A 21,182-nucleotide genomic window follows, 5' to 3' on the forward strand; every position below is an offset into this window, starting at 1 on the left:
CTCAACCCCAATTGCCCTGCCTTCCCACCTTTAAAAAGAAAAAAAAAAGAAACGACTGAGGAATTGTCAATATAGTGTGTTCTGCCTGACAACTCCAAGAGAAATTTCAGGAGCAAAACATAAGTCTGTACACATTTGTAGATCTGACCAAGGCCTTTGATACTGTCAGTCATGAGGGCTTATGGAAAATTATGTCAAAATCTGGTTCCCCAGAGAAGTTCATCAGCATTGTGCATCAATTTCATGACGGTGTACTTGCCCAGGTTTTGTATAATGGACAATGCTCTCCTGCTTTCCCAGGCACCAATGGAGTGAAACAAGGCGGTGTGCCTACTCCCGTGCTTTTTAGCATGATGTTTCCAGCTATGTTGTCAAATGCCTTCAATAAGGATGAACATGGAATCAAGGTGAACTACCTTGGTAGCTGGTAAATTCTCCCACTTGAAAAGGCTACAAGTCAAGACCAAAGCAGAGGGAGTGATGGTACATGATTTTCTGTTTGCAGATGATTGTGTATTCAATGAAGTCTGTGAAGTTGAGATGAAACAAAGTTTGCTGCTTGTGCTAATTTTGGCATAATAATTAACACCAAGAAAACACAGGTGCTCCATCAGCCAGATGCCATAGGTGGAAGTCTTCCTGTCCTACATCATTCTGTGCCCTAGCCACTTACCCATCCTGGGGGAGGGGGATGGTCACTCTCTTCCCAAAACAGGCTAGGACAGAGGTTCTTGATTTAGTTTATGTTGTGGCCTCTTTGGTGTCTTGGTGAAGCCTATGGACGCTCTCATAGAATATTTTTTCTATATGCATAAAATAAAATTTATGGGACTAGAAAGGAAACCAATCATATATGTACTTTTCCCTCCCAATTCATGAGCCCCTTAGGGTGTTCAGACTCAAGGTTAAGAGCCTTTCTACCAGGAGGAGCTCGGAAAACACTGATTTGTTAGTAGGATGAAAGCAGAATAATTCAATAGACCTGTTCTCCAGGTTGATACATATGGTGCCATATATAGTCTCTCTGCCATTAGGATTAAATATATACATGAAGTTCATCAGTTTTGCATTTATCCTAGTGCTCAGTTTTACCCATTCACTTTTTCTTTTTTATTATATTTATTGGCATCATAGCTTGTAGTCAGAAAGACCTAGATCCACATCCTGCCTCTGACATCCAGCAATGGAGTGACCCTGGACAAGTCATGGAATCAGTCAATGCTCCCAGGCAACTATTCAAAGTGCCCAAGTTGCTTCTAGTCATTGGTAGAGAAATTTCCTCCCAGGAAGCTCTTTATATTGATGAAATCATAAGTACAATCTGTATCCTCCCCTCTCCCCAATACTGTCAACAAATTGACTCTTTTTAAAAAATATTTCCAAGTATATCCCTCCCCTATCCAATACAGTATCCATTAAAAAGGAATTAAAAACAGAAACTAGCCAAAAAAAAAGTTCAGCTTGTCCAACTGACTCACCCATCATCACTGGTTCTCTTTCTCCAGGACGCATTCACTGAATCCTCCCCCTCACACTCATTACTCTCCTCATTCCTTCCAATTTCCTATTATCAGTCCTCTCTACTCTGCAGCTACTGATTCAGTTTTCCCATTGGCAGGAACCTCCTCACATGTTTCAGAGTACTCTGAATCAGGGCTAGGTTGTACCATGCTCCTTTCTTCAACATACTCAGATCAGCTTCTTCTAACCTCCAAAATGACGAACATCTGCTCCAAGGCAACTTCCTAATGCTTGAAAGTAGGCCTAGAAAATAACTAGTAGCTGAAATAATATAATAAATATAAAAATACAATAAATAATAATAAATTCCTGGAGTCAGGAAGACCTGAGTTCAAATACAGCCTTAGATACTCACTAGCTATGGGATCTTGTGCAAATCACTGAACTGCTGTTGGCCTCAGTTTTCTCAACTGTAAAATGGGAATAATATTAACACCTATCTCCCAGGGTTATTGTAAGGATCAAACAAAATAATTTTTGTAAAGTGCTTAGTGTAATGCCTGGCATATAAATGCTAGATATTATTATTAATAGTGTTATTATTGCTTAGACATCCAGCTGTGAGATCTTTGTTGGCCATTCAGTCCTGGGATGGTAAAACCTTTCCTTCTTCCCTAGAGTCTGAGAAGGGGACAAAAACTTGCTACCTTGATGTAATGACAAGCAGAGAGGGATTTTTTTAAATGGTTTTCTGTGTGTGTTATTCAGTTTCCCAGTCTCAGTCTTACATGTCTCTGCTGAGCCAATCAGAAAGGTGCAAGAGGGCTCTATATGTAAATGTGGGCTCTAGTCAGTGTTGAGAAAGCAGCCAGTAGTGAGAGACTGACACAGTACTCAGAGAGAGAAACAGTTGAGGAGTGGAGAGGAGACCTCTGAGGGTGGAGACTTGCTGGCAGAGTCTCTGAACTTTGAAAGTGAATAAAGCTGTAGGACAGAAACCTGCCTATGGGAAGGAGGCTTAGCTTAAGCACTTTTTGAGAGCTGCTAGAGTAAATTGAGCTATTAATAAAGAGCCTCTGGACTTTGAGGTGAATTGTGATGACAATGCTAGTGGTATATGTCAGTATTGTTGTTGCCCTGTTAAGCTTTGTTTTCCCAGAGGCAGAAGATCCCTGGAGCCTGCAGTCAGGCAGGAGAAAGGAGAGCTTGGAGTGGAGCAGTTCCCATGAGCTGAGACATGGAGCAGGAGCAGAGAGCTGCCTACATATGAATCCAGGTGAGAGTCAGGAGTGGTCAGCCCACAAAGGAAGAGCCATGGGGCTTGGAAGTAAACCTTGAGTTAAGATGAAAGAGGATTTTACTTGGACACTTTTATTGATTAAGGAGATTGTTCTTACAGTGACCTTGGGGTGGATGGTGTGGTATTTTCTGCCACGCCTTAAGGATATATTGTGCTAGGGAAGACCCCAGCCTGGGACCCCCTGATTTTGGAGATGCAATGATATATGCTGTATAATGTGTTGTGCTAGGGAAGACCATAACCTGGGACCCCCCAAATGTGTAAACAAATATTTTGGGGAATGCTATTGAATGCAATGTGCCATATGACATATATGTAAGTATATATGTATATTGAATGCTATGTTTTGCTTAAGGGTGTTGCTATGAATGTTATGCTTTACTTTATTGAACAATATTTAGTTCCAAATAGAGAGTTTATTATACTATGCGATTAGACCTAAATTAGACTAAAATTATTCACAGTAGCAGTCCTCAGGGATGTTTTACAGGCATTACACTTGAGTTCAGGAACAAAACAACAATAACAACTGGCATTTATATGACACTTTAAGGTTTGTAAAGTGCTTGTAATGCAGGAGCTCAGCTCCTGGCAGGTTCACATTAGATTCATCCAAACCAAAGAAGGACAATGGAACAACAGGCAGGAGATTCATACCACTTTATTTCCTTTATTTTTGTCTCAGTTTCTTCCTCTATAAAATGAGCTGGAGAAGGAAATGGCAAATCACTCCAATGTCTTTGCCAAGAGAGCCCCAAATAGGGTCACAAAGAGTTGGACACAACTGAACAACTGATTGCCAACAAATTATCTTTATTTTTATTCTCTCATACTAGAGTGAAGGTTTTGATGGGGTTGGGTTAGAAATTTAGCAGTTTTTGTGAAAATAAAGCAAGGCAGCAGGGCATAGAGGGCAGAAGGCAGGCCTTGAAAGTCAAGAAGGTTTGGATTCAAGTCTTTCCTTTGACCCATACAATTTGCCATGGATCCTTGGCAAGTCATTGAACCTCTAAGTTCCCTGGACAAACCTTTAAGACTCAGTTACAGAAAAGTTGTCAAGTTGCATCAGTAGAAAGAGATCTTCACATCAAAGCAATGACAGATTAATACTGAGAAACCCCCCACAAAATGAAGTAAAGATGTGATGATGACAGAGCCATGTATCTTGAATCTCTGGGCTGTGTTATTTTTTATATTACAATTGTAAGAACTTTGCAAGTTACAATAGTGCAAGAACTCTTGGGTAATAAATGTAATTAATCATTCTTTGTTGAAAAAAGGTCTCTTGCTTATGAAAATACTGAATGTACACACTTGAACATGCTGTCATTATCTTTGAATGAAAGTTACAAATGAGAATTTAATGAAAAAAATGAAAATGGATTTTGGACTGTCCACAGACAAGGCTTGTGGGACCAGCCCTCTTGAAAACATGTTCCCGCTGAGAAGGGAAGAATCTGACGTGTTTCCCAAGACAAAAATACAACCAAACATTCATGATGAAACTACAATTAATCAGCATTGCATGATTAGTTGGAACCATGTTATAGTGTGTATTTGAGGAAGGCACAATGTATGGTGCAGTAGAAGGAGTGGTGGTGTCTGTGAAGTAAAACAATTTGGGTTCTAATCTGGTCTCTGACCTAGGTGACCTTGGGGCAAATTAAGTCAATTTAAGCCAACAAACTCAGTATTTCTTAAGTGTTTACTATGTTTCAGGCACTGTGCTAAGCAATGGGGATACACATGAGCAAAAAGAAAAGACAGTCTTTGTCTTTAAGGAACTTAAAGGCAGAGGAAAAGGAAGGGAAGAGAGAAGCCGACTGGGACAGTGGGTGAAATCTGAAGAATGAAGGTGGACTGATCTCAGCTCCCTTGCTGAAAATGGAGAAAAGATCATGAGTCCTGTTTTGGACATGTTCACTTGAGGTATGCAAGGGTCATCGAGTTTGAAATGTTCACTTCAGCCACCATATGCCTCAGTTTCCTCATCTGTAAAATAAGGAGTTTGTACTAGGTGTCGCTGCGGGTTATTTCTGTCTGTTGATATAGATCTTTGTATATCTTTCTTTTTTTTTCTAGAGAGGATCTGATTATGGCTTTAAAGGTTACATAGGCAATGGGAAGGGGAGAGGAAGCCTAGGCAAAGAGGCTCTTTCTTAAGGAGTGAGAATGACCTTCCCTGAGCTAAGGAGGTCCTGTTTACTTCTTGCAGACACAAAGGGTTTCCTAGCCCTGCTATCAGAATTGCAGACACACAATTGTTATACTAAGGTCAATTCAAACCCAAGACTGTCTGTCAGCAAAAGGCACTCTGTAGGATTCCTTTAAGTTCATCTCAAAAGCTTATACTTTACCTCCTTAACCCACTACGGATCATTTATTAATTTGATCTAAACCATTTTGGAATCATTATCCATCTTTTAACCTAGATGGTACAGTGGAGAGTGTTGGGACAGGAGTCAGGAAGACCTGAGCTCAAATCTGGCCTCAGACACTCGATAGATGTGTGATTCTGGTCAAGTCACTTGACCTTGTTTGTCTCGGTTTTCTTATCTGTAAAATGGACTGGAGAAGGAAATGGCAAACCACTCCAGTCTCTCTGCCAGAAAACCCCAGATGGGGGTCACAAAGAGTGGGACACAACTGAACAGCAACATCATCTCTTAGATCATGAGAATCTTACATGGGAATGGATGGAGACTCCACCGTGGTAAGTAGAATTCCCTCTATTCATCATAAACTTCTCTTTCTCAAATCATGTTGATCCCAAACTCTAGAATTCTGCAATTTAGGAAGCTAGTCCATGTTTGCTCAAACCGTATTTGTCATAGCTTCATAAAGCTTGATTATATTCTCTGTTTTATCATTATTTTAGAATGAAGATAGGATTTTCTATATCATATCCTTCTATTCCATCCTCTATTTTATTTGAGTCTCTTTTCCATTAATCTGCCATCTCATACTTACTACATAGGATTTTAGGACCATAGATTTAGAGCTGAAGGGTTGCCAGGACATCTAATTCAACCCCTTTATCTCACAGAAAAAGCCCTGAGAAGAAAATTACCTTGGCAAATATTTATTGTTGCAAGGCCTCTATCTATATAATTTATCTAAATAATTTTATTATTAAAAATTGTATTACAAAATCCATGGACCCAAGTGAGGTATATACTTTAAAATTTTAATTTATTTTATTTTTTTTCCAGTTACATGCAAAAACAATTTTAACATTCATTTTTAAAACTTTGAGCCACAAATTCTCTCCCTTTCTCACCCCACACCCTCATAGAGAAGACAGCCAGTTCTATATAGGTTATACTAAAAGAAAACAGACCAAAAAAACTCAGGAAAAATAAAGAAAGTTTTAAAAATTGTGCTTTAATCTGTATTCAGACACTATCAGTTCTTTCTTTGGGGATGGATAGCATTTTTCATCATAAGTCCTTCAGAGTTGTCTTGGATCATTGTATTGCTGAGAATATTTAAGTCATTCACAGCTGATCATCTTACAATATTGATGGGTCCTTGGGATCTATGTTTGTAATATCAGTCTGTAATATTAGTTTGTAACATCAGTCTGTAATATCAGTTTGTAACATCGGTTTGTAAAATAAATTTGTAAAACCAGTCTGTAAAATCACATTCCCCCCCTCCCCTGCCAGCCTCAGAGCATTAACTCTGCCCATTCCCCCTGGCAGCACTCTGCCCAGCAACAATTCATGAACTGGTTATCTCTGCTTGGAACAATAACAAGCTACACCTATGAATCCTTCACTAAACCATCTATAAACATTTTAGCTTAGGCAAATGTTATCTCCCCTTAGTATAGTGTGTAGCTGCTCTATGACTCCTTCAGGACCCTATCTCTGGGTTAACTCCTTAGCCTATTATCCACACACTGAGTCTCTGTTAGCCTTGGCTCCCAGACATCAATCTTGTCAAACATGACACTGATGGGTGGCAGACTGGGCACTTCTCAGTCAGCCCTTGACTGCTAGCTGACTTACCGCACATCCAGGTAGCCCCCCCTTTGGGCTATTTCCCAGTGAATTATGGGCAATATGCCTGCGCAGTTGACATAAAAAGTACATGTCCCTTTAAGCACTGACCACTCCTTAATTCCTCCCTAATCCCACCCTTACTCACCTAGTTAGTATAATTGTCACCTGATTTATTGCCTAGACTCCTTAAAACTATGCCTATATCTTCTTTAAGTTTGCAGGTTCTCTAAGAACTCTTGCCCGCTGTGAAGTGTACAATAAACTTTTACAATTCTGACTCCAAGTCTGCTTGGACCTACTGAATTCTTTTCCAGACTGAATCACAGGCATTCTGGTCTTTGGTAAGGATCAGAGTTTCTGTATAATCTATTGCCATCCCCCATCAATATTACTGCTACTTTGTACACAGTACATTTCACTTTGCATCAATTTATACAAGTCTTCCCAGATTTTTCCAAGAGCATCCTATTCATCATTTTTTATAGTACAGTAGTGTTTCATCATAATCACATACCACAATTTGTTCAGCCATTCTCCAATTGATAGGTGTCTCCTCAATTTCTGATTCTTTGCCCCTAGAAAAGAACTGCCATAAATATTTTTGTATATATAGGTCCTTTACCTTTTTGTTTTTTTTATCTCTTTTGAGATACAGACCTAGTAGTGGTATTGCTAGGTGAAAAGGTGTGCATAGTTTCATAGCCCTTTAGTCATAGCTCCAAATTGCTCTACAGAATGATTTAATCAGTTCACAACTCCATCAACAATGCATTAATGTCTCATTTTCCTCACATCTCCTCTAACATTTAATATTTACCTTTTCTATGCTATTAACCAGTCTAATAGGTATGAAGTAGTACCTCAAGATTTGTATTTTTTTTGTTGGTTTGTTTGTTTGTTTTTCCCTTTTGGAGAACAATTGGGGTTAAGTAACTTGCCCAAGGTTACATGCTAGTGTTATTTTTTTTTTTTATGTAGGTGTTAAGTGTCTGAGGCCAGAACCAAACTCAGGTTCTCCTGACTCTGGGGCCGGTGCTTCAAGACTGTTTTAATTAGCATTTCTCCAGTTGATAGTGAGTTTTTTTTCACATGGCCATAGAGAGCTTTGATAACTTCATCTAAAAACTGATCATATTTTTGGATCATTTATCAATTGAGGAATGGCTCTTATTTTGTAAATTTGACTCAGTTCTCTATGTTTGAGAAATGGGGCCTTTATCAGAGAAATTTTCTTCAAATTTTTTCACAATTATTATTGCTAATTGTATTTCCCTCCATCCTATCCCTCCCATTTATCCTGTTTTCTCTGTTCTTTCAGCCTGTTCCTTATTAACCCATTCCCAATCTTATCACCTTCCCCTCCTACTTTCCTGTAGTGTAAGACAGATTTCTATGCCCGATTGCATGTGTATGCTATTCCCTCTTTCAGCCAATTCTGATGAGAGTAAGGTTCACTGACTTCCCCTCAAACCTCTTCACTGTAAAAGCTTTTTCTTGCCTCTTTTATATGAGATAATTTACGTCATTCTACCTCTCCCTTTCTCTTTCTCCCAGTACATTCTGCTCTTATCCCTTAATTTTATTTTTTAGATGTCATCCTTTCACATTTATTCACACCTGTGTGTTGGTCTATATACTCTCCTTCTAGCCACCCTATAACAGAAAAGGTCTTATGAATGACAAATATCAGCTTTCTATGTAGGAATGTAAACAGTTTAAGCTTATTAAATCCTTTATAATTTCCCTTTCCTGTTTACCTTTTTTTTGCTCTCTTGAGTCTTGTATGTGAAAGTCAAATTTTCCATTCAGCTCTGGTCTTTTCATCAAGAATTCTTGAAAGTCCTTTCTCTCATTGAATATATATTTTTTCTCCTGCAGGATTACACTCAGTTTTCTTGGGTAGATGATTCTTGGTTGCAATCCTAACTCCTTTGTCCTCCAGAATATTGTATTCCAATACCTCTAAACCTTTAATGTAGAAGCTACTAAACCTTGTCTTATCCTCACTGTGGTTTCATGATGATTTAATTGTTTCTTTTTGACTGTTTGCAATATTTTCTCCTTGATCTTGGAAATCTGGAATTTGGGAACAATAATCCTGAAAGTTTTCATTTTAGGATCTCTTTGAGGAAGTGATCATGGATTCTTTTCATTTCTATTTTCCCCTCTGGTTCTAGAATATCAAGGTAGTTTTCCATGATAATTTCTTGAAAGATGATGGCTTTCAAATAGTCCAATAATTGAAATTTTTTCTTTCTTGGGTTTATTTTCCAGGTCAGTTGTTTTTCTAATGAAATATTTCACATTGCCTTCTATATTTTTTCACTCTTTTGGTTTTGTTTTATAGTTTCTTGATTTCTCATAAAGTAATTAGCTTCCATTTGCTCAATTCTAATTGTTAAGTGTTCAGTGAGCTTTTGGACCTCTTTTAATATTTGGTCTAGTCCTTTTATTAAGATATTATTTTCTTCAGTATTTTTGTGTGTCTCCTTTACTAAGCTGTTGACTTGTTTTTCATATTTTTTTTGCATTACTCTCATTTCTCTTCACAACTTTTCTTATACCTCTCTTACTTGATTTTCAAAATCTTTTTTGAGCTCTTTGATTGCCTGACACCAATTCATATGTTTTTGGAGGCTTTAGATGTAGGAGCTTTGACTTTATTATCTTCTGAGTATGTATTTTGATCTTCCTTGTCATCATAGTCAGATTTTTTTCCCATTGTTTGCTCATTTTCCCAGTCTCTTACTTGACTTTTAATTCTTTGTTAAGGTCGTGTTCTGCTTCCAGGGTGGAGGGCACACCGTCCCAAGCTTCAGGAGTTTTGTGCAGTTGCTTTCAGAGTTACTTCTAGTGACCTGTAAGTCTTCAGTTCTTCCAAGGTGGTGTGAGCTAAGGAGAGGTGTCATTTCTCTCCTGTCTTGTACCCTGGTCCATGCTCAGCCACAAGCACTCTGTTCTGCTCTAGAATTGGGAGGAGGGCTCTCCCTCCATTGCTGCTGCAAGCTCTGCTGTGCCAGTATTCCTCCTCTCCCTGAGACTGAGACCCAGATCCAAATGTGGAGCACATAACACAGCCTTGCCTCAGTACCAGCAAGAAAACCCCTGTAATCTCCTTCTGACCACTTGTTCAACCCCCTGAGTTCCATCCACAGCCACTGCTGTCACCCCTAGGCCTGCTCCAGGATGGGGCCCGGTCTGTGCTGGACTGCACTCAACTTGCACCCTGGTACAATAGGCCTTTCTTGCTGACCTTCCAAGCTGGAGGAGGTTGGAGGAGAGCTCAGGTTAGTCCCTGTCTTTACTCCACTATCTTGTCTCTGTCTCCCAAGTGAGGTCTATTGATGAAGATTTATAATAACTAGTTTATGTTATCCACCTCTTCATAAAAAGCATTGTGTTTTAAATCAATGAAGCATATAGAGCTAAAATGATTTGTTTAAATGTGATTACTATTGTGGGCAATGCTATGGCTGGTGTTAATATTCCCGCAACTGTCCATTAAAAAGTGAATCCTCCCATCCATCTTCCTGGCTATGTACAACCCTATCCATCCTATATTCTAAGAAAATAATTTTCATTTTAGTGCCCAAAGCCTCTGAACATGCCACAAATATCCATAATTTGATTTTCAGAAAGCATTTTCGACATCATTCAATAAGTGGTACCCAAAAGTCAGAATATGCTGAGGAGCATCCAGGAACGTGCTTGTGAAGGTTTGAAGGAATAACTCTCTGAAAATGTGTAAGGAATGACAAAAAATACACATGAGACACTTTTAAATTTAATCTGAATTATAAACATTTTCTCCATCACTTTCTTAAGTTTAGTCAATCAAGAAAACTATAAACCAAGTCCTGATTCACAGCATTTGCCTTCACTGACAGTCTTCTGACTGTTGTTGTGTCTGTCTCTTTGTGACCCTATCTGGAGTTTTGGTGGCAAAGATACTGGAGCGGGTTGCCATTTCTTTCATAAAATCATTTTACAGATGAAAAACGGAAGCAAACAGGGACAAGTGCCTTGCCCAAGGTCACATAGCTAGTGGGTTCTGAGACTGGTTCTGAAGTTATGATGGTGAGTCTTCCTAATTCCAAGCTGTAGCACCAATGCAATATTTACAGAACCCATGATCACGATAAAGACTGTGACTATAAGTATTGCATGACGTTTGATTACAAAATATACCAAACTGTCCAGGTAGAGGATAGAATTGAAGCATTTATTTAGACACCAGAAAACCAAATCCCCAAACCAGTAAGCCTATTCCATCACAGTACCAAAGATATTCAGAAACCATAATAATGCTGAGAGCCACAGCATTGCTTAGCCTTTCCACAAACCAATATAAGATCAATATTTACTTACAAACCTCTCTATCTCCTTGTCTGAGTGTCCTCTCTCTCCCTCGCTGTCTGGCTAGCTCTGACATAGTTTACTTTCAAAGCAGGAAAAGTCTTCAAACTCCTCCCTAGGTCTATTAAGGGCCAGGGAAGATCTTCAAATGTCCATTCCCATGGCACAAGCCTAGCCTTCTATCTACTCTGCCACCTAACTGTTCTGATAGCTTTTTATCCTTCTCAATATTAACCTAGTCTAAGAAAATTGAAAGTTTTGTGGTTTTTTAATCAATATGTGTCAAAAATAAAACAGTGAATTAAAACTTTTCATCCACCAGAGCTCTGTTCTAGAACTGTGTGTGTGTGTGTGTGTGTGTAAAAATAGATAATTTAAAAAGAAATGCTGGGTCATATGCTAAAGTTTAAATCATTATTTTTAAATGCGATTTGTTCTGTTGGCGGTACAAACCCCCCAGAGGATGTAACATTGACACTCATGTTTTATAGCGCTGTGTTGTGAAATCTCATCTACAATAGCTTTTTTGAAATAAAAATAACTCCTTTTGTTGAATATATGAAATGTATTAAAAGTATAATTTTAAAAATATGTAAGTTGGAACTTATGTTTCAACTGATGAAACAAACTTGTAATATATTTCATGTTAAAAATTACACTACCGGGGTGGCTATGTGGTGCAGTGAATAGAGCACTGGCCCTGGAGTCAGGAGGACCTGAGTTCAAATCTGTCCTCAGACACTTAATACTAGCCGTGTGACCTTGGGCAAGCCACTTGATCCCAATTGCCCGGCCTTTGCCCCCCCCCAAAAAAAAGCAAAAAAAAAAAATTACGCTACACTCTTTTCCACACTGTTGTTTGCAATAGCTTAAACATGCAAACATGAAATGTACAAAATCAAAGTATTCCAATCTATTCACAAACTATCCTCTAGTATAGCAAACATATGTGAGAGAGTACAACATCGTACACAAATGATGGGCTTCAGTGCATACACAATGGAAACCAAGAATTTGCTCCCTCTTAAGTTAGAGAATTTTTAAATTTAGGCTTGTTACAGTCACAGTCATAACATTAATGATTATATTTTAAAAACAAATGTTAACAAATAGTGACTTATTTTTAATAATGCAGTTTAAATGCCCCAAATTTTGAAACAGCCAAAGTGAGGCATGTTAGAAGTTCCAAGAAATAATACAGAACAAAGAGAGTGTGCTTTTAATATTTAATATTTAAAGATTTTAAAAAATAATGAAGGGTAGCTAGATGGAGAGAGTAGATAGAATGCCCATCTCGGAGTCAGGCAGACCTTAGTTCAAACATGGCTTTTGACACTAGTTGTGTGACCCTGGGCGAGCCACTTAACCCTGTTTGCCTCAGTTTCCTCATCTGTAAAGTGAACTGGAAAAGGAAATGGCAAACCACTCCTGTATCTTTGCCAGGAAAACCCCCTGAAACAATTCAACAATAACAATTAAAAAACATTTTTATATCATTAAAGAATAAAATATTTCATAAAATGTTTATTTCATTCATCTCATTTTAATATTTATTTTTGTATGTTTCATTTTGTAACATGTCACTACAGTCAAATATGCTTATAATTTATAAATAAACCAAATTTTTCCTAATGAAATTCACCGTCAAAATAGTTGGAATACTGACGTGGGGTATTGAGAATTTAAGTGACTCGCTGTTCCATAGCTTGCAAGCATATGTCAGGGGCCCACATGCTATAGGCCCACTCAACCTCAGTAGCTTCTTACAAGGCCTGAAATCTGCCTCTCTGCAGATTAGAAGCAACTACTTCTAGTCCTGCCGTCCAACCCCACTTCCTAAAACAATGGAGAATGAAAAAGGGTGTTTCCAGATCAAAGTCTTACTATTTCTTTTTTTTAGACTAGTAAAAATAACTTAATTGAGATAATAGGAAAAAGGAAAAGTGATAATAAAAAGGAACAGAGAGGGACATCCTCTGTTTTACCCATCTTTCTGTATAAAATATTCCTCAAAATCCCTGCTTCCTGCAGTGTGCCCCGTCATCAAAGGGCTCTAATAAGTTTTTTGTTCTCTGGGGTGAGACTGAGAACTAGCAAAGCAATATGAGAAATGGGAGGATTTGAAGTGAGGTCCAGCATCCATTTAGGGCACAGGTCCTATTGTGCCTCTCACACAATTCAGGTCACCTTCTGAAAAGACAGAAAATTTTCTTTCCCTCAGCCTGGCTTTGTAAAGCTATGTGAACCCCTATTCTTTGTAGATCTGACTGCTTTTGGGTGTCAGGCCCAACCAATAGGCTTTCAGAATGGGCTTGCTTTTAGCTTTGTGGAAATAAAAGAAGAGGGATTAGAGTCTCATTAAACAAATCTTGCTATTCCCTACTGTTTCAAAGACAGTAATTCAGATATCTAGTCTAGGTGGTGCAGTGGTCTTGGACTCAGGAAGACATAAATTTGAATCTTGTCTGAGACACTAGCTTTGTGACCCTGAGAAGTCACTTAACCTTTCTCATTCTGTTTCCTTCCTTTTCCAGTAACACTGGAATAATAACAATAGCTCCTACCTCCCTGCATTGTTGTGAAGATTAAATGGGAGTACACCTACATGCACACACACACAAACACAAAACACTTTGCAAACCTTAAAATATTATGTAAATGTTTGATAATTATTATGTCCCTGTTGGATACTTGGGTGTGAGAAGGGAAGAGACATTTGGAGGAGAATTATTCCTTCACTTAACTACCTCATTCTGTTATTGGAGAGGTTTGGCCATGTCATTTTTCTCTACCATGCTGACAGAGCCTGGAAGACACAGAGGGCTCTGAAATGGCCAGAGAAGTTATGCTGGGGTAGCAGATAATCATTCATATCCAGCTCAGCCCCTTTTCTAGGTCCTATATCCTGTGAGATGCTAGGGGACACTTGAGGGACTTTTGTACCAGGCCAACGAACTAAGTGTTCTGGGCATCCCTCCTTTCATATCCACCTCAAAATCTAGGGATTGTGGGTCTGCCGAGTCTGGGGGGTCGGGGGGAACGGTGTGTGCATATCTATTTGAACTCTCTTGGACAAGCCCTAACAGCTCAACCTAACAGAACTGAGAGTGGAAAAATGGAGACCATAAATCTCTAAATTGAGCTTGTCACACTTACAGAAAAGACAACTGACTTCACCTCCCAATCAGAAGCTTTTCCATATTCCACCACACACAAAGGGTCACCTTCATGCTACATAAAATCCAAGAAAACTGGCTGGCTTAATTGAAGTTTAGTCAGATGTTTCTATATCCTATATAATATATCAGTAATGACAAGCAAAGAAGTACTTAAAACCTTGTTTCAGCTATTTAATTATTTAGCGCCTTGTTGCAATTCAAATTTCTTTTAAGCCTTGCCCATGATTATATCAAGTCTTTGTTGAGAAACAGAACTCATGAATCCCACAACTTGTGAACCCTAGAACTTATGAACCTCAGAGCTTGTGGACCCCTGTTGCATATGCAATAGGAAGGGGAGGAGCTAATGACCGTATATAAGGAGAGGCCCAGGCTGGAGAGAGCAGAATTGAGAAGAATTGAGAAGGGAGCTCTTGTGGTGGCAGAATTAAGGAGAAAACTTGTGGTATCCCAGCAGTCTATGTTTGTCTGTTCTGTCTGTGTTGATGTTTGTTTGTGATACTTTGTACAGAAGCCCCATGACCCTGCTGGAAGCCCTGAAAGAGGATTTTCTGGTTATCTGTTTACACAAGTCCTGGAGGAGGGATTTGGAGGTCCTGAGACTTTACTGATGATTTGTGTTGACCTCTTGGACCTTGTTTGTGGGTCTCTATTGATTTCACAGGCAGATAGTGAATTGATGATGGTGCCTGCAATGTGAATGAATGCTGTTTTGGCTCTGTTAAGCTTTGTCTTCCCAGAAACAGGAACTGTGAAGGACTTGAGGTGGACTGGACACTGTGAGTTTCCATATGGAACAGGTACTGGAGGAGGAATTGGACAAGGAGCTGGACAAGAAGTTGAGAGCTTCCTGCCTTTGAATCCAGGTGATAGTTGGGTAGATTTGGGCAGTAACTAGGATCATGAAAGAGGAACCACGGAAGCAGAGAGCCAGCCTCGAGTCAAGATGAAAAGACCTCTTCTTGGGTAATTAATGGTGACTGAGAAGATCGTGATTTACTAAGGGTGGAGAACTTTGACCTTTGTACTTTGTGTCCCTTAAGGAGGCTTGCTCCTTAAGCATACTTGAATTAAGGACTTACTGAATGATATCTTTTGCTTAAAACTGTGGCCACTTTGGTGAAAACTATGTGGCCAGTTTAGTGATAACTTGTTATGTCATAACATTGTGAATGCTGTACTTTGGTTTCTGTCAATGTTTTGTCTTAGTTTATTACTGAATAAATAGAGAGTTCACTATACTATGTAATCAGTGCCTTGAAGCTATTCACAGCAGCAGTCCTCTGGAAAGCTGCTCATGCTTGGTTTTACAATATCCCACACATATAAGGTAATTGCCTGGTTGGGCAGGTCATTTATAATTTTTTCCTTTATATTTAATTTTTACTTAAACATGTGTTGTGTTTATGATGAATGATGTCCTCCAAAAAGAGGGGCCCTTTGAGGCACCGAGGCAGAGCAGGGGCCCTGCATGTCCTGTTCTAAGGGTAGTACAAGCTATCATCTTCTCCTTTAGCATGTCAGAGTATAATTAGGTTAGTTGATTATTACTTGGAAAGACAGGGAGTTTTCTGAGGATGAGGTGTGGGATAGAAGGTAAAACAGGAGAGAAGAGAAGGATGGAGGCATGGCTGAAGCAAGACTAATATTGCAATGATTAAGGAAAAGAGGACCAAATATGTCCTTTGGACAGGATATGTCACTTTGGGCAGAAGAGAAAGGAGAGAGAGAATTCTAGGTCTAAATTCTATGGCCACCAATACTAGTGATTTACCAAGGCTTATGTCTATTAATAATATGAGTCAGTCCAAGGTACAGACTCATTAGTTTATTTTGCTTGAATCATTCCTTAAGTACATGGGGGTTTTTGAGGCTTGTACTAGACAGAATTTCTAGGGACAACACCGTTCTCTTGCTTTTCCTAGAAAGACTGAGAAAGTACAAATGCTGTATCTTTCCAAGCCATCAGGTAAAATGTCCACCTGCCCTTCAAGTAATTTAGCCTTAGTCAGAAAAACAGTAAAATCCCTTTCTCATTAGAGTAATAGGTAGTAGAAAGATGGAATATCAAAAAGTTACTTCAGTTGCTGCTTTATGTTTCAGTCTGCCTACCCTTTTACTCCACAGAGTGAAATGTGGATATATATATATATATGTATATATATATATATATTTTATTATGCATATATGTGTATAAGTGCATATGTATATGTGTATATAGATAAATATAATAGTAAGTGTATTATAATTTCTGAAGTTTTTCCAGAAAACCCTCTTTTCTGACACATAAAAAGCACACTCTGGGATTTCTTCCTTTTACCATTTACCAACATGTTGTTGGCTCAATTGGAGAGGTTATAGAGTAAAATCTTCTTGAAGGACCTGGGGAAAACACAGCAAGTGTTTCCAAACATCTGGCATAATTTTATTTAAATTATTTCTTCCTCACTCTCAAGAGTGGCAAGATAGTCACGTCTCTTATTTTCCTTAAGACATGGCTCAAAACTTGAAGAAAACTTCTTCTCCCATGTCCCACCCCATTGTGACCTTAATTCATCTTCCTCTCAATTGTCAAACTGATCTTCCTAAAACATAGGTATGACCATATGAAACACTTCTCCAACTCTCATTCAATAAATTCCAGTAGTTCTCTTATATTTCCAAGATCAAATATAAAATCCTGTTTTCTGTAATGGCATATTTTTTCTAATCTATTTTTATTCACACCCCCCCATTACAAGTTAAAACAATTTTTTTATATTTGGTGTGTTTTTTTTTAAGTTTTGAGTTCCAAATTCTATCTCTCCCTCCTTCCCTTCCTTCCCCCATCCCTGAGATGGTAAGTAATAAGAAATAGGTTGTGGATGTGTAATCATGTAAAACATTTACATATTAGTCATTTTGTATAAGAAGACTCAAATAAAAGAAAAAGAATGATAGAAAGTGAAAAACAGCACGCTTCAGTCTGTATTCAAACAGCATCAGTTCTTTCTCTGGAGGCAGATAGTATGCTTCATCATTAGTCCTTTGGTATTGTCTTGAATTGTAGTATTGCTGAGAATAGCTAAGTCTATCCTAGTTGATGATTGCATAATATTGTTGTTACTGTGTACAGTGTTCTCCTGGTTCTGCTCACTTCATTTTGCATCAGTTCATGTGTAAGGCTTTCCAAGTTTTTCTGAAATCATCCTGCTTGTCATTTCTTTACAATCATATACCACACCTTGTTTAGCCATTCCCCAATTGCTCTGTTTTTTCCAAGAGCTCTATAACCTGAATGCTATCTGCCTTTTCAATCTTCTTAAGCCTTACTCCACTTCACATATTCTGAGATCTACTGACATTGTTTTCCTTGTTTTTCCTCACACTTAACACTCTATCTGACTGATGTCTTCACTGGCTGACTCCCATGCCTGGAACTGTGTTCCTCCTCATCTCTGCCTCCTACTTCCCTTCCTTTAAGTCTTAGCTAAGGACTTATCTTCTTCAATTAGTCTTTCCTGGTGCTCCTTAATTTTAGTGCCTTCCCTCTGAGATTACACCTCAATTTATCATATATATGTATATATACATCCATATAAGTATATATGTGTATATATGTGCACACACACAGATTTTGTTTGCATGTTGTCTCTCATCATTAGACCATCAGCTCTTTGAGAGCAGGGGTTGTTATTTTTTTTTCTTCTCTTTGTGTCCTCAGCAATGAATAGAGTGCTGGCACATAGTAGGAGTTCAATAAATACTAATTGATTCATTCACTCACTGACTCTCTGTAACTCCATTTCTCTCTCACCAGTCATTCATGAATACAATTTATATTATACTCTATTATGTTTAATTATACGCATTCTTGAAATGGTTTCTTTTATGAGTCTGTATTTAGTGTTTCCAAGTAGATAACAGGAATTCTCAACCTGCAGTTGCTGCATGTGAGGGGGCTGAATTAGATGACCTTTAAAATCTTTTCCAGCTGGGAATCCATCATTCTATTTGTGAAGTAGTAAAGTTTTGTTTCCATCCCTGCCTGGCCTTGTGTAGCAGCGAACACCCTAGCATACCCAGGATGGTGGCTAGCACAGGTTCTTTGATCTGCTTTTCTAAAGGAAAGCAACTCAAAAAGGGTTAACAGTCTTACTTTAATTAAATATATATTATTTACCTAGCTCAGGGGAAAGTCAGCACCCTGAACTTCAGAGAATACAAATAGAAGTTATAAGCAGACAAAAAATACAAGCAGAGAAAATAACACAATTCAGCAAACCAACAGACAGGTCTCCTAGCTGTCTGACCATCACATATCTACATAGTTACCAGAGAGAGAAGCACCAACATCTGGATTTTCAAGACCAAGGAGCTCAATGCATCGGACCAAATCACACGACTCTTCCCAAAGTGAGCCCCAAAGCAAAACCTCACTTCAGAGGTAAGTATGTGTGTGTGTGTATGTATATATATATATATATATATACATATATATATATATATATATATATAGCCTTCTCTAGGGTTACAGAATATCGCAATCCTCATGACCCACTGCCTAATTACAAAGTAACAAGGTGTGTTCCTCCCCTAAGCAAACTTCTCCTGGTGGGCTCTGCTCCACCCTTCAGCAAACTCCTCTCACCACACTCTCCATGCGACCACATTTAGCCTATTAGGGGGCAGAGTATATTTTCAAATCAGGGAAGGTCCTCAAATTCCCTTAGGCTTATTAGGGGGTGGGGAAGATCTTCTAATTGCCTTACCCCTTTGTTTTGTCCCTACTTTCAAAGGTCTCTCTTCTCCAGGTATTCATTATTCAAATTGATTTTCCTTTATATTTAGAGGAATAATAAGGAAGTCAAGATGCAATCCAAGGTGACTTACTTTCCAAATCTGAGTTTAACAATTAATTGAAAAAAATGTGGACATTCATTAAAGAGAGGTGTTTGAAACATTCCTGGAAAGAAAATCTCACCTAAGAAATGATTTGTTTCTCAAGCAACTTAGACAATAGCAATACAAGAAGGGTAAATAAACAGAACAATCAATAACAAGAAAATAACAACAGAGAGACTATTAATATTTCTTTTAAAATACACACTAGATGACTAGGGTGAAAGCAGAAGTGAAATAGAGGTAATAACAGAGTAAAAGGCCTGAAACAACATGGATTAAGCCTCACAATGCTCTGCCCACAGGTTTTTTAAATTTGTTTTTTTTCTTTTATTCAGGACTCCATTATAGAGTTGAAGAATACTCCAATGGAGGGGGTGGAGGAAGAAGATAGAGGGAAGTATGTAATGTACCAGATCAAATAAAAGGGTAACAAAAAAGGGAAATTAACTCCTCTAGTCTCTCAGGAGGAAGAGAGCCAGTGGGAGACTGGGCAAGGAGGGAAAAGGAGCGACTTGAAACGGAGGAAAGGAAGGAAGAAATCTCGCTGCAGTGGTGAGAGAGAACACCGCTGATAAGAGATACCCTACAAAGGGGACACCCAGAAGACTGGGAGGTCTGCACTCAGACAAGAAATTTCAAGGCAAATGGGAAAAAATAACCAAGGGGAGGGAAAAGATCAGTAACGAACTGTACACTCAGTGCCATAGCAAAACTGCTACCGTTGGAGAGTATCTTCTCTATTGCCTGCAGAAATGGTTATTTCTAAGAGGGAGGCAAGATAAAAAAGAGGGCAAACTATACAAGGCAGTGAAAGAAACTAGAAGAATGAGCACAGAGTAGATACTTTAGTAACTTGAATTCCATGAAGAATGCAGACACTACATAAGTGCTAAATATAAGGGATATGAATTTTAAAAAATCTAGAATTGACAGAAAGAGAAGACAATGAGGGAAAGAAACACATTTTAGAAAAAGGTAAACAAAAATCTAAAAACTAATAAAACAACAAATTAAAAAAGAGGAAAGGGAATTTTACTTGATGACTTAACTGTGAGAGGAAAAAAGAGGGAAAAATTAAATGACTAAATAAAAACCAAGAAGCAAAATAAAGGAAAGTAAGCCAAACTAAAAAACTAGGAAAAGAAGTAAAATATGGGATGTTTGAGAGTGAGGGAAGGGAGGTCCAGGTAGAGATAGGGAGGGAGTGAACTGGGATAGCAGTTATGTGAATGGAGATAAGGACACAGGAAGGAGAATTGACAAGACTGGATTTCCCAGTCCAGTCTGGTTTTACAAAGTACAGAGACCGAGTTCCCCACATAGCTGATTTAATTACAAAGTGTACTGATAACATACAAAGTCGATATCTCAGTGTTTTCCCACCACAAGTCCATCACTTACCCTTTTTGATGTTTTTCAAGACTTTTTCAAATGTCATATTTTGCCCATTTCCCCCCCTCTACTCCATGTGCATTTTCTTTTAAGATGGTTGGTTGGTGAGTTCCCTGTGTATACATATTGGTCTCTTCATACAAACCTCATTTTTACTCCTTATTGGATTTCTCTCTCCCCCCTTTATTTCTTCAGAATTTCATTCTTGAACATATCCCATCCCCTCAAGGATGACTTCCTCCAAAGCATTTTACTCTGTAAGATCCTACCTGTCTTTCTCTGAACTCTTTGAAATCTGCTTCTGCAAAATAGAGAGTAGATTGTCAGATTATACCCAGATTTCATCTCCTCTATTACAAACTCTAAGATGGAGGGGTCAGTGCCCCCACAAAGTTCAGATCCAGAATTAGAATTCTACTTGTTTGTTTCTTTACATTTTGAAGGATAAAATGATCACTAAGGCAAATAAAAAAAGTTATTAGTTACTGAGAGACAGAGAGAAACAGACAGACAGGAGAGAAAGAAGAGGTGGGAAGAGGGAGAGACAGAGAGAGACAGAGAGACAGAGACAGAGACAGAGAGAGAGAGAGAGAGAGAGAGAGA

This window comes from Petaurus breviceps, unplaced genomic scaffold (assembly GCF_028583685.1).
Source record: "Petaurus breviceps papuanus isolate PSGF00001 unplaced genomic scaffold, PetGlider_PUasm1.0 419, whole genome shotgun sequence".
Taxonomy (NCBI): Eukaryota; Metazoa; Chordata; class Mammalia; order Diprotodontia; family Petauridae; genus Petaurus; species Petaurus breviceps.